Source organism: Rhagoletis zephyria, unplaced genomic scaffold, assembly GCF_001687245.7.
Source record: "Rhagoletis zephyria isolate East Lansing unplaced genomic scaffold, Rhagoletis_zephyria_1.1 Rzeph_scaffold_02473, whole genome shotgun sequence".
Taxonomy (NCBI): Eukaryota; Metazoa; Arthropoda; class Insecta; order Diptera; family Tephritidae; genus Rhagoletis; species Rhagoletis zephyria.
Genome location: NW_016159557.1, coordinates 10,590 through 24,128, shown reverse-complemented (window position 1 = coordinate 24,128; position 13,539 = coordinate 10,590). Strand labels below are relative to the sequence as shown.

General features: G+C 33.6%; 2 long non-coding RNA genes across 2 annotated transcripts; both read right to left on the bottom strand.

Moving 5' to 3' along the window:
- Window positions 1-1,027: 1,027 nt before the first annotated feature.
- On the bottom strand, window positions 1,028-9,602 carry LOC108366973 (uncharacterized). The gene is made up of 3 exons (XR_001848183.1): window positions 9,591-9,602; window positions 8,189-8,192; window positions 1,028-1,213 (listed from the first exon to the last, which is right to left on the bottom strand). It is a non-coding gene; the product is annotated as an uncharacterized LOC108366973 (long non-coding RNA).
- Window positions 3,578-4,169, bottom strand: LOC108366972 (uncharacterized). Its single transcript, XR_001848182.1, has 2 exons — window positions 4,140-4,169; window positions 3,578-3,904 (listed from the first exon to the last, which is right to left on the bottom strand). It is a non-coding gene; the product is annotated as an uncharacterized LOC108366972 (long non-coding RNA).
- Window positions 9,603-13,539: the final 3,937 nt, after the last annotated feature.

Sequence of the window (13,539 nt, the reverse complement as noted above, 5' to 3'; positions counted from 1 at the left end):
GCATATATGCATTATTTCGGTTTTTTGCATATGCATTATTTCGGTTTTCAAACGAAAGAGTGCATATGCCTAATTTCGGTTTTTCTAATATGCATTATTGCAGTTTTCAACCGAAACTGTGCATATATGCATTATTTCGGTTTTTTTCATATGCATTGAAAAAATAAATAAAAAATTTTAGAAGAAAAGAATAATAATAAAATAGAAAAGCAAAACCGGTTGCTTTATGTACCACTTTGAAATTTAAATAAAAGATAATCACCATGGTTAAAATGAAAGAAATTAAGAAGCTTCCTTGTACAATTAAACGGCAAAATCAAAAACAGTTTCAATGCACAAAAGAAGCCCAACGGTAAGTTATACAAAAAAAAATTAATTGTTTTTATTATTTTTAACCAATTATCAAAGCGCTTTCCAAGTCCCTAATTTTTTTTTAATAAGGCAAAATCAAAAACAGTTTTGGTGCACAAAACAAGCCAAACGGCAAATTATGCAATAAAAAAATTAATTGTTTTTATTATTTTTAACCAATTATCAAAGCGCTTTCCAAGTCCCTATTTTTTTTTTAAATAAGGCTGTTTAAACAAAAAAAAAAATAACGGCAAAATCAAAAATAGTTTTAATGCAACAAGCCAAACGGAAAATTATTCAACAAAATAATTAATTGTTTTTATTATTTATAACCAATTTTAAACCGCTTGCCAAGTCCCAATTTTGAATACGTTGCCGTTTGGCTTGTTTTGTGCATTAAATTTTTTTTTGATTTTTTCGTTAAATTTTTTTTGTTTAAACAGCCGAGTTTCCGATCCATACTCACAGCGTCTTTCGTATGCTAGATAATTTGCTGCTTGGTAGGATGGAAAGGCCTGGTTTCTTTTCTGTGCTTTGCTACCTAATAGCCAGAGTTTTACAGTGATCAAATAGTTGTCTTTTAAAAACAGCAAAGTTATCACAGTCTTTTACATGTGACGGTAACTCATTAAAACACTTTAAACCTTTATAAAATATATTTTTTTTGGTCTACCTCTGTTCTATAAAGTGGGAGTCTAAAGCAATTGTTTTCCCTGAGTATATATGAATGAGTTTCATTTATATACCGAAGATTGTCGCTCAGATAGTCTGGAAGTTTACCGTTCTTTATGTTGTATACGAATTTCATAGCATGATAGAAAACCTGTTGCTTAACACTCAACCAATTTATATCTGTGATCATCTCCTGCGTAGGTGTATCGTAACGCTTTTTTAATATGAACCTCATAGCTCTATTTTGCATTTTTTGCAATTTCTCGATATTCGCGTCGCTTGCTAAGAAGAAGATTGTTGGGCAGTATATAAAATGTGGTTCTACTATAGATCTATAGACGAGGGTTTTATACTTTCTTCTCAGATACTTACAAAATCTTTTCATAAGACCAATTTTTTCGCAATTTTGTTCACTGTTTGCTCAACATGCTCATCAAATTTTAGTTTATTATCTATATATAGGTACTTAATGAGTTTAACTTCCTCAATTTCTTCATCTTTGATTTTTAAATTTTAACTAGTGGTTCCAAGATTAAAGGCCGGTCCACATAGAACTTTCGCGTTGGCTTTGGCGTTGGCGTTGCTTTGACAGAACGCACGTTAAAGGTATGCTTCGCAGTGAATGCTTGGTCCACTAAATTAACATATTAAAATATTTTAAACTCGCCACTGCCGTCGACTTCTCTGCGGTCGCCATACACTGAGCAGCTGGTTGTGAGTGTGGTGTCACCATCAGCGCTATCTGAACCAGAAAATATACTAGCACCATTGGAGCTCGCATCGCCGTCAATACTGGGGGAATCAAATGCCGCGACGTTGTATCAATTGTTGTCACCATCGCAAGAACTTTCCGCTGATTCAAACTCGACATTGCCATCTCTTTCATCACAAAATAAACGTAAAATCCCAGAGGAGGTGAACCAGATCTGGATGCAGTATTTTTTGAATCAGCGGAAATGTTGAAAAAAGCGTGTAAAGCTATTAAGGCGTCGGAAGGGGAACAAAATCCTACCGTGCATGCTTTCGCAAAAATGAGGGATTGGGGTCACAATTACTCAAATGAGTGCTGCAAAGCAATCAATTGCGATGGAGCGTGTAACGGCTATTGTAAGGGCGTTACAGCGAGGGCTAGAACCATAACTTTTTTAACATCCACTTTTGAATCACCCTAATCTACATTTGTATAGTAATATTTTTTTTTTTAAATTTACCTGCATATACTTACGTAATGTTTCTATGATAGAATATGAAAGACCACCAAATAAAGAAACGTTTTTAAATTTCGTGTTCTTTTTCCAATTGTAACGCAACGTAAATACTTTAATTGAAATTATAATTTTATGTACAGTGGCTTAACTCAATATCATGCAGTTATATTTTCGCAATATTAATTTGGCCCACCAAAGTTAATAATAAATTCAAACAATACTCGGGACATTCTTGTGTGCTCGAAAAACTTGTCTTCCTGAATTTTTGTAAGACAGTGCGCTGGTACCCTTTTTTCGCCCAATCTTCATTAATTGGATGGACACTCCAGCGCCTAATTTTATGTCGTCGTGACATTTTACAGGCTTTATATATTTTAATTAAATTCAAAAACCATCGCGCATAATTTTAATTTTTTATGCATTTTTAATTCAAACAAATTAAAAGTTTACAGTTTAAGGTGAATAATTTTAACTTCAAAATGACAAATTCATATGCTAGGAATCAATAAATAGAGAGAAAGTAACGGATGACAGGAAGAGTAATCATTTCTAAGTTTCTGCGTAAGTCAAGTATAAGGGTCTGATTATGCATACTTCGCATAACTTCGCACAACCATTTGTACCAGTGCACTAAAAGTGTAACTTAAGAAAATGTGAAGCAAAATCAAAACTCAACAGATCGCTAAGTTTTTAAAAGTTCTGCTAATTTCTGGGTAATGGAGTACACACAAAATACATACAAAGTACATACGTAATTACAGTTTGAAGTTTATGCGAAGTTGTGCGAAGTTATGCGAAGTATGCATAATCAGACCATAGGTCTTGCATAACTGAGCTTTAACTCCAAGTTTCCAAATTTGAGTAGTCCAAAGTGCGCTATGTAAATTTTTTCGATTTTTATTTTTTGGTGAGTAACGTACTAGTATTTAAAATTCCCTACATGTTGGGATTTTCGACTGTAAAAATGCGTACGTAGGAAAAAAGGCAGATTTTTTATATATCTTAAAATGTAGGGAATTTTTGGAATGTGAATAAATATTTGCATGATTCGGTCGTTTTTGCAAGTTGAATGTGTTGACTGCGGCTCGTACAAATGTCCAGAATCTATTTTTAAATTAAAAACGTATATGACCATCATTAAAATTTCCTCATTTATGTTTTTTGCCTTTAATGTTCTTTTCTAATAAACACACTCCGTGATTTATTTAAATAAAAAAACGCATGTATGTGCTATATTGAAATAATAATATATATGGGTATTTCCAAACTGACGTTACGTGACACTCGTATGAAAATATGTTTAAAAAAAAATATTGAAAAAGTCAAAACTTTAAAAGGGTCTATCGAGATTTGCATAGCAATTAAATGGCCCCTTATTCAGTAAAAAAATTACAACTTTTGGTAGTAGCGATTTAAAGATATTAGTTAACATACGCGCTGGCGTGAGGTGGATTTTGACTTCGATTACGAAATTGCAAAACTCTGCGAATTGGGCAAGACTATTTGTATAAAAGTTTTTGTAGTAATAATGGAAATGTTTAAGGCTAATTTTCCAAGTTTTTAAATGTAGAAATCTTTTCTGCTTTATGTTTAATCAGCTGAAATATCTGACGTGACGTTACCTGGCGTAACGTTACTCAAATTTCCATTGAACAATTTTTGTTAATATTGTTCTTGAAAGAATTTCAAACGGGAAGAAAATATGCATTTATGTCGGGCGTACTTTTTGTTTTGACATAAGCGCCACCAGCGGCATAATTTTTTTTGCAAATCTGTGTCCTATTACGTTTCAACTAAACATGCCAAATGTGAAACAAATCAAAGCATAAAAACGGTTTTTCATAATATCTCGACACTGGCGCCACCTAACGAGACCGATTTTGGCAAAAATGTTTGTGCTTACATAACCAGTATATATTATAAATAGCAGCCAAATCGGCCTATAAATAAGTTAGATATAAGACTTTTAATTTTGTTACGCGGTAGACTTTTCGCTTTTTTTTTATTCAATCTACGTAACTGATTTCATTTTTTTAATTGCGCCTTAATAAGGTTTTCATAAAAATCGTGTTGAAAGCGATGTTGAAATGCTTATAAAGCCGCCTCATGTAAATGTGCTTTAATTTTGAAAATTTTTTTAACGCTGCTGGAACAAAGATATTGTAGTTAATTTCGTAGAGTTTTTTTTGTTTGGGCGTAGGGAAAAGTAGAGATTTATTAGGTGATACAGTGCAAAATTTTCTATATTCTGAAAAAATAGCATCAAATATTAACTACTTTTGCAAAAGTCGCTATAATACTTATATATGTATTTATACACTTTCAAAAGTCTCCATCTTCTGATGAACTTAGAAACCGCAAGAAAACGTGGTAGTTTCGGTGCCTAGTAGAAGGCGTCGTAAAAAAGAAGCAGACCAATCTTCATGGAAGAGAGAACGCGAAAAGCTAAAAAAAGATAGCTATGTAAAAGTTACTGTTTCAAAACTCGCTATATTATATTTTTATATATATAGTTTGCAAAAACTACCACACTGCGATTTTGTTTTTTAATGTTATTAGGCTCTTGTGTATCCAAATTTTCAGATAATAAAGAGAAATATACAATTTGGATGGTACTTGTTGTTGTAGACGTTTTTCTAATTTATGGCTTTCTATTATAAAATCACACAACGCTGTTTGCAAGTGGACTACTCATTTGTGAAATAATAAAAAAAATTAACAAACTTTCGTACAAATTTTGAACTTTTTTAAAAACTCTAAAACTCTTTATTCTACTAGAATTCAAAACTAGTATAGTGCTACAAAACTCCAAAATTTAATTAAAAAACTCGAAATTTTAACGAAAATTTGTTGATTCTTTTTTAAATTGCATAAAATTTTAAGACAGTGTCACTCGATTGGTACGTTTGTACAGATTTGTACATTTTTATATTGGGCTATTGGTAAAAAAATGGGACAAATTTTTTTTGTAGTCAAAAGATTGGTACAATACAGAGAAGTTCTATTGATAAATTTCAATAAATTAATTTTCGTGATTGGGATAAAGAAAAATATTTTGGGTGTTCACACAATTGGGATACGATTTGCACCAAATTTTGGCAAATACCCAATCGTGTGACACTGCCTTTAAACTTGTATTTATACGTATGCCTTTAAAGAATGAACTATAAAAAAATAACAGCAAAAATAATATTTTAAAACTTGTGAAAATTTGTTCGACTACTGTACATACATAAGTTGACTATGATTACTCGTCCATGCTATATCATAGTAGCAAAATGCCACTAAGCGCATTTCAAAATTTTCAGGCAATAGCCTCATGCGATTATCGATTATATTTTTTGTTGTTTGTGTGAAATATTTAATATTTATCAGTATTTTTCTTTTAATCAAAATATGTCGAAATAAAAGTGAAACTAAAAAAAAAACCGAAACCCAATGTTTAATTTTATTACACGGTGTGCAAATTTGCACACATTAAAAGAGGGGACTGGTTACCTCTCTTTATATGCGCAAATAAACAAAAAAAAATTAGAGTGTATTTAAAGTCTCTCCAGTAAAATTCATACAAATTTCCTTATATAAATCAAATTTAGTTTTTTAAATAGTGTATGTTAACCTACATTGAGATCTTCTTTCTTTTTAAATTAACAAATGAAAATATGTGATATGAAAGAGATTACTATAGAAAGAGTATCTAAACTTACTTAACTTACTTATTCTTACTTAAAGCATCTTTTGACCTAATTAAAACAATTGCGCTTATACCTATTTTGGTGAGATCTCTTCATATGTTCATTGCTTCGTTCACAAAAAATAAAAAGCTTTAATTTCGCGCTTAAGTAGTGTTTTTTAATACATTTAGAAAACGTACGCTTTCTACGATCTTTAATGAAAATCGATTTTTGAACGAGCAAAACTTTATAGAAACTAAAATTTTGGCCAATTTAAAAAAGTATCCACATTTATACTGATCGGAAGTAATAAGTATCTCGCAAAAATTCGTCTAAAAGTGTATCCAGTTGGATTTAGATCAGCGTTGGGCAGAGAGAGCTTTTACCCCGCTCGCCTCTATACAAAATGTATAGAGAGCTTAAAAGAGCTTTGCCCGCGGGCAAGGCAGTGCCCATCAATGATTTAGATCCAAACGGCATCCCTGGATGTACATAGGTACAAGAAGCACGCTTGCTTCATTCATGTATTGCTTCGTAGCGGCAGAGCTGAAATGCGAAATGAGTTCGTACATACCCTGCAGCAAAATTTAGAGACAGTCTGGCAAAGCTCTAGTTCCGCCCTACAAATTTTAGAACTCCAAGTAAGAACCCTATCTGATAACTAATGCGTTATATACGCCTAGTACTACAAACTTTTTGTGTGAGAAATTCAAAACTTTCCATCATTTTACATAGGGCTCCTGGAGAAATCTAACGCATAATCGTTGAGCATAATCGTGAGCAGTTTTCTCTTTCTTTTACATGGAATTCGCTATTATATTATCCTATATGTTAGCGATGGGCATAATTTGCACATACGGGCAAAATGCCCAAACGTGCAAACCGCGGGCAAATGTGCAAACTGTTGGGTAGATGAGGTGAGGTAATTATGCCCGGGGGTGAAACAGAAAATTTTGCGCGAATTGCATCTGTATGTGTGATCGGAATGAGAGAACAAGTATATGTGAGTACTCACGAATTTGAGACCCCATGGCTTCCAACTTTCCTAAAAGCACCAAAACTTGGGACAAATCAAAACATCAAAATTTTTTTTCAGTAAAATTTAATATGCATCTATACTACATTAGTGATCGGTCAAAGATATAAGTATTGTTGTATTTATCAAAAACCAAAATAAATATTAATGCACTAATAACGATTTTAAACTTTTATAGAACCAATTGAATTTTCACTTTAATTCTATCAAGATATATATTTTATTTGAAACAATGCATTTATACACATGTATGTACATACTTATGTGCATAAAAAGATTTTCGTATCCAGAATAAAATGCACTAAATAAGCACTGAACATGGCGGGAAAGGTATTCTAATAGTATTTTATAGTTGTCGAATATTTTTAGGTATCTTCGGCTCAGCTAAAACGAAAAAAGCTGCATTTATGCATATCTATATATTTTTGATGATTCGAGGATTTTAATTTTTAACGATGCAAAGTGAAGTGTATGTATATACCTACAAAATATACTGCTGCAAATAATTATAAACTCAAATTGATTTTAATTGGTGGATTTACAGTCTCATAAAATTATAAGTCCGAAAGCAAACTTAAAAAATTACATAGTATGTTATACCGTTAATACGCACCGAATGTACAGAAGTCACAGTTGTATTTTTTTAATTCCGTTTTCTATGCTAGACAACAACAAAATCTTTAAACAAAGCTAGTTCTCGCGTCACTACGTGAATATTCAAAGACTTTTGCAAGTACTCGCTAACCAGCTTATGATAGCGCGATATGGCAAACATGCTGTTAATTTACATACATGTCCATCAGCAGGCATTGGCAGAGAATGAGCCACGCTCAACTACTTGCTCATGATTCAATAATACAAGGTTCGATAAACTGACAGTTGTCTCTCTCGCACCGCTCCCTTAGCAGTGGCACCGTGTTGCTTCTTTGCAAATTTACATGGAAACAGTGTAGCTTTGATGTGAAATAAAAGTATAAGCTTTTGTGCAATGTTTACTTGTATATGATTATGAAGCATATTTAACTGATGAAAACATAAGCCTTGGATGTTTACATCGATCTCATAGTAGTCTTATTTTAATTTTGAGTCATTTTGCAGTTTTTATACAGCTAAATAGCATATAAATTACGTAAATCACGTAGATATATCAATATTACGTTCAACATTTCGTTTAAAATGCCAGATTTCCTGCAAATACATTAGAATTTACAAAAGGAATTTCACTACTAATTTCCTACTTTGCGTACTTTTCTACTACTATTTTCGAAACAAGGGATTGCATTCTTGCCCTTTCTCTGTCCTTCGTAAATGCAACCTTTTGTAAGGGAGTGTCAAACCGCAGCTGTCAATAATTATCTAACCTTGTATTATTGAATCATGCTACTGGCCAACCGTGGTGAGCAGTGTTGCCATTTTAACGACTTTTCCACTCAGCTAGTTTTTAGCGATTTTATTCATAATGATCGCAATTTATTACATTTACATTTTGCATTCCAAAAAATCAGCATTACATCCAAGGTGTGATTGACAACTTAGTGTGGCTCTCTTTTAAGGTACTAAAATGTCAAAAAACACAAACAAACAATTTTTTCCAATTTGACATTATAGGATCGTTCTTACGAGAGAAATATCAAATTCAATCATACTTTGGTAAATACATTTTGATTAAATCAACAAGCTCAACAGTCACGAAAACGAAGACGACATTCTTATGACCAATTTTTATACTTTATTTAATGCCACAAAATCCCAGCACTGGTTATAAAACCATATAACGAAGTTCCAATTTTGTTTTTCTTAAGAAACTGGTTTTTATAAACATATGATCTCTAATTTTATTAAATAAAGTTTAACTGCTAAATTATAAAAGAAACTTTTTTTTCATAAGAGTTTACAGAGTTTAAATGATTTAGCAGGATTCTAGCGATTTTTGTATATTAATCTGGCGGGACGGCAGAAACAGAAATGGCAACACTGGTGGTGAGCACCGACTTGCTTGCGCGCATATAAGCCGTTGCCAGCAGTGTTGCCACTTTGTGAGTAATTCCTCAAAACGTGAGGAATTTCGGGTGCGCTTGAGTATTTTTTGAGGATTTTTATTTTGAGGAATTTGCGGATAGCAAATGCACCCATGTTTTCAACAACAGATTTGTTAAGTCGCTCTGCAAATTTTTTAAGAAAAAGGTTTCTGAAGTTTTATAAATAGCGAAATACACTACACAAGCGGCTTGTCAAACATTCTTCAAACCTACTTTTCCCATTTCGCCATACACAATGCAAACATGACTCGTTTAAGAAAAGAGTTTTAGTTCTCTTCCGGTTCACAATGTAAAGGGGTTTGGTTTTCTTGGATTTTGCTCTGTTGCGTCCTCATTCGGTCAAATTTCCGTTGCGAATGAGGCGATTTTACCATACACAATGTAAGCGGTTTGATCAAACGCCAACATGGCGGCAAGAAAATAAAAAAAATTGGTTTTTTGTTTCACATTTCCCTCAAACGGCTTGTCAAACCTTCAAACACCCCCATACACAACATAAATCGCTTGTAGGAAAGGGATCTTTCGTTCGGTTTGTCAAGCCGCTTATGTATGTAGTGTTTTTCGCTCTTAAGCACATCTGCATTTCCTGCTAAATATTCAGAGTGTTAACGATAATTTTTTCAATTCCATCGTTATACATATTTTCAACTTATATATTTTGAAAAAATCACGCATTGTTCGATCATAAGGATATTCATATTGATTCTTCAATAGATCCAGAAAATTATAGGAAAAAAGTTTTTGAATTAAAATATTCTTCAGGTTCATATAAGTTTCCCAATTAAAAAAAAATTAATTGCTAGTATAGCCCTTTTCTAATGCTTCAGTAGGGCGTATATTTAGTAGTTTAAAAATGTGGAGACCATATTAAGCACTGATATGTTCGCAGCAATAATATATACAAACCAAGGCATAAAAAGCAACGGTGATACTTAGTTTGAACAGCAAGAACAAATGTACCAATTGAATTGGAAAATGTAATTAATTTTTGTACTAAGTACCTGTAAATAGTATGCAGTATAGGGCTGCCAGACGTCCCGGTTTTCCCGGACATGTCCCGGTTTTAGACTATTTGTCCCGCTGTCCCGGTCCGACCTTAAAATGTCCTGGGTTTCGTTTTAGTGTCCCGGTTTTTGATTTGATTGCACAAATTTGAATAAAAGTTCAAAAACTTTCCAGAGGGTCAAGGTTCAATTCCCATTACAACCAGCATGGAATTAAAATATTTTTTTTTTAATTAATTATGAAAAAGCAATCGGTAATTGCAAATCGCTTCAATTTAATATGGGCGTATTTGAATTGAATATTTCTATACTAAATACTAAAATTTGTATACTTAAATGTATTACGAGTTGATTTGGTGCTCTTTCATATGCGTATTTTTTAATTTAGCACGCTTTTTTAATTCTAAACTTCTTTCTTTCAGTGCACCGGTTTAATTTGTGAAATAGTTACATTTCGAGATAGTTGAACTTTGCACAAGCAATAGTTGATTAGTATATGTACCTAAATACGTTCAAAATGACGTGCACAGAGTTTTACAATTATATTAAGGAAAAGACAGAAGTTTTGAATTAAGTTCACAGCAACGAAAAATATTACTGATATTTTAATGTTATCTTGTACTTAAATTTTTTTCTTTCATGAATCCTAGACTTATAAGTACGTACAATGCCGTACAAAATTATTGGCTCGGAGGCTCTTTCATCAGATAACAATTTCGAATGAGATCTTTTAGAACATTTTTGAAAATGTACATTTTGAGCCAATTAATAAAATGCAAGTCTGAACTTGCCAACAAATTTCGTTGATTTTTAACCGATTTCCAAAAAAGGACGAGGTTATCAGTTAGTCGGAATATTTTTTTTGGACCACGTCAACCGATTTCGATTCTTTTTGCATCGGAAAGGTAGTGTCTCTGAGGTGGTCCCATACTAATCTGGTTAAGATCCGATCAGTGGATCATGAGATATATATATATATATATTTTTTATATGAGAGTTTAAGTGGGTTTTTTTTTTTGCTAAAAATTACTTGTTAGCATTTATTTTTTTTTTGCTGACAGTGTCTTCTATCAAAAAAGAATTATCGAACATACTTTGTATGGAAGAAACTCTAAAACAATACCAAAAATCAATTAAAACTTAATGGGCTGGAAAACTTCATTTTAAAAATTTTTATAAAAAGTCTGATTAGAATGTTGCAAATTTGTACGCAAATTTATTGAATTTTCCCGAGTTTAGCACAAAGTTTAAGAGGCCCTCCCTAAAGGGTCCCGGGTTGGCAACATACATATCTGACAGCCCTAATGCAGTACACAATACTCATATCTGTAATAAGAAAATTTTGAGTAATTTGTTCGGATTTTTCATTTGTTTTTGAGGAATTTGGTAATTTTTTTGTGGCAACACTGATTGTCAGCGTTCAGTTGGTCGCAAATTTTCAAAGGGAGGGTTGTTCTTGCGCAGATAATTTTTCTTCAGAAATTTGCTTGGGAAAAAGGACAATCATGCGCAAAACAACCTTTTTATATGACTGTTTTCTACCGACTGAGCCTAGTAGCAGCGCTCGGCTCTCTTATTTACGAACACATGCGCAAGCAAGATCGTTAACACGTTGAATTAGCACATACTATTTTTTACATATGTATAATCAATTTAAACTTGAATGATTTATTAATAAAAAAATTAAATTGGTCGGCATTTCATGATGTTGAATTATTTTTAATAAATAGACTACAAATATGGTTAGAAATTGTTCCTCTATAAGCAAAGAGGTGAATATAATAGCCTTTGGCAATATACATTGCATAAAATGGGTTAATACACATACACGGCTATTGCTTACCCTTTCGGTTTTAAATTTTTAGCCCGCATCAAGCACCTGCTTGCCCGCGCTGCTGCGCGCGAGCTGTTCTGCCGCCCATCCCTACTATATGTAGCTGTCTCTGTTCAATCAAATATTATTATGCGATTAATAACGCAAAGAATGGCATATGGATATGGCTAATATGCAAATGTGTTGTTTTTTATTGACAATTTTGTAAGTGTATTGGAAAATGCGTTAGATCGTTCTTGCTAGGTTGTCTCTGAACTACTGCAAAAGGGATGCAGAGCTGGACGGTTGAAACTCATATGTTGTTAGTTGCGCTGTCATCAATGTTACTCATCCTGGTCATGTGAAAGCTGACAAAAGATGCACAAATGTACATACTATACTATATTTTTTTGATTTTCTTAGACCCTAAAACTAATAACAAACTGTTTTCGTTTATTTAATATGTAATTATCTACATAGTTTATGGGGCAGCTGCTAAAATATTTCAAAAAAGTCGATGTTGGTAACATTAAAGTCATTTCTATTCATATATACGTACTAAACATCTGCGCAATTCGATTTAAATGGCCTAACAAGACATCCGATCGTCGCGCAAATACTTTCCCTCCTTTACTCTTATCGTTCCAGTCAAGTGTGAGTAAGCATAGACCAGTTTCTGCAAGCGTAAGTAAACTACCGATCAATAGCAAGACGCGTAGAGTATTTACTTTGCCTTCCGCAACTACTGCGCGTACATCGCCGTGTAAAACTGGACAGTTGAAAGCATTGCTTGGGTATTGAGCTAGAACTGGTACTGTCGGCAATAGGTCTAGTTCTACGTGGCACCCTGAAATTGTGCATATGGAAACTGTGCATACGAAATAATGCATACGAAAAAACCGAACTAATGCATATATGTACAGTTTCGGCTGAAAGCAAAATAATTCATATGAAAAACACCGAAATAATGCATATATGCACAGTTTCGGTTGAAAACCGCAATAATTCATATTAGAAAAACCGAAATTATGCATATGCACTCTTTCGTTTGAAAACCGAAATAACGCATATGACAAAAACAAAGTAATGCATACATACACAGTTNAGTTTCGGTTGAAAACCGCAATAATGCATATTAGAAAAACCGAAATTATGCATACATGAAAACGAACTTCTTTCTGCGTAGACGGCCTTCGGCTGCGTTTAGGGATTATAACCCTTACTAAAAATAACTCTCCTATCTGTGTTGCCGGAAAAGGGGACCGGAAGTATTTTTGCGCAGAACTTCTTTCTGCGTAGGCGGCCTTCGGCCGCGCTTAGGGATTATAACCCTTACTAAGTAGAATTCTCCTTTCTGTGTTACCGGAAAAGGGGACCGGAAGTATTTTTGCGCAGAACTTCTTTCTGCGTAGGCGGCCTTCGGCCGCGCTTAGGGATTATAACCCTTACTAAGTAGAATTCTCCTTTCTGTGTTGCCGGAAAAGGGGGCCGGAAGTATTTTTGCGCAGAACTTCTTTCTGCGTAGGCGGCCTTCGGCCGCGCTTAGGGATTATAACCCTTACTAAGTAGAACTCTCCTTTCTGTGTTGCCGAAAAAGAGGTGACGGAAGAATTTTTGCGCAGAACTTCTCTCTGCGTAGGCGGCTTTCGCCCGCGCTTAGGGATCGTATCCCTTACTAAGTAGAACTCTCCCCTCTGTGTTGCCGGAAAAGAAGGGCGGAAGTATTTTTGCGCAGAACTTCT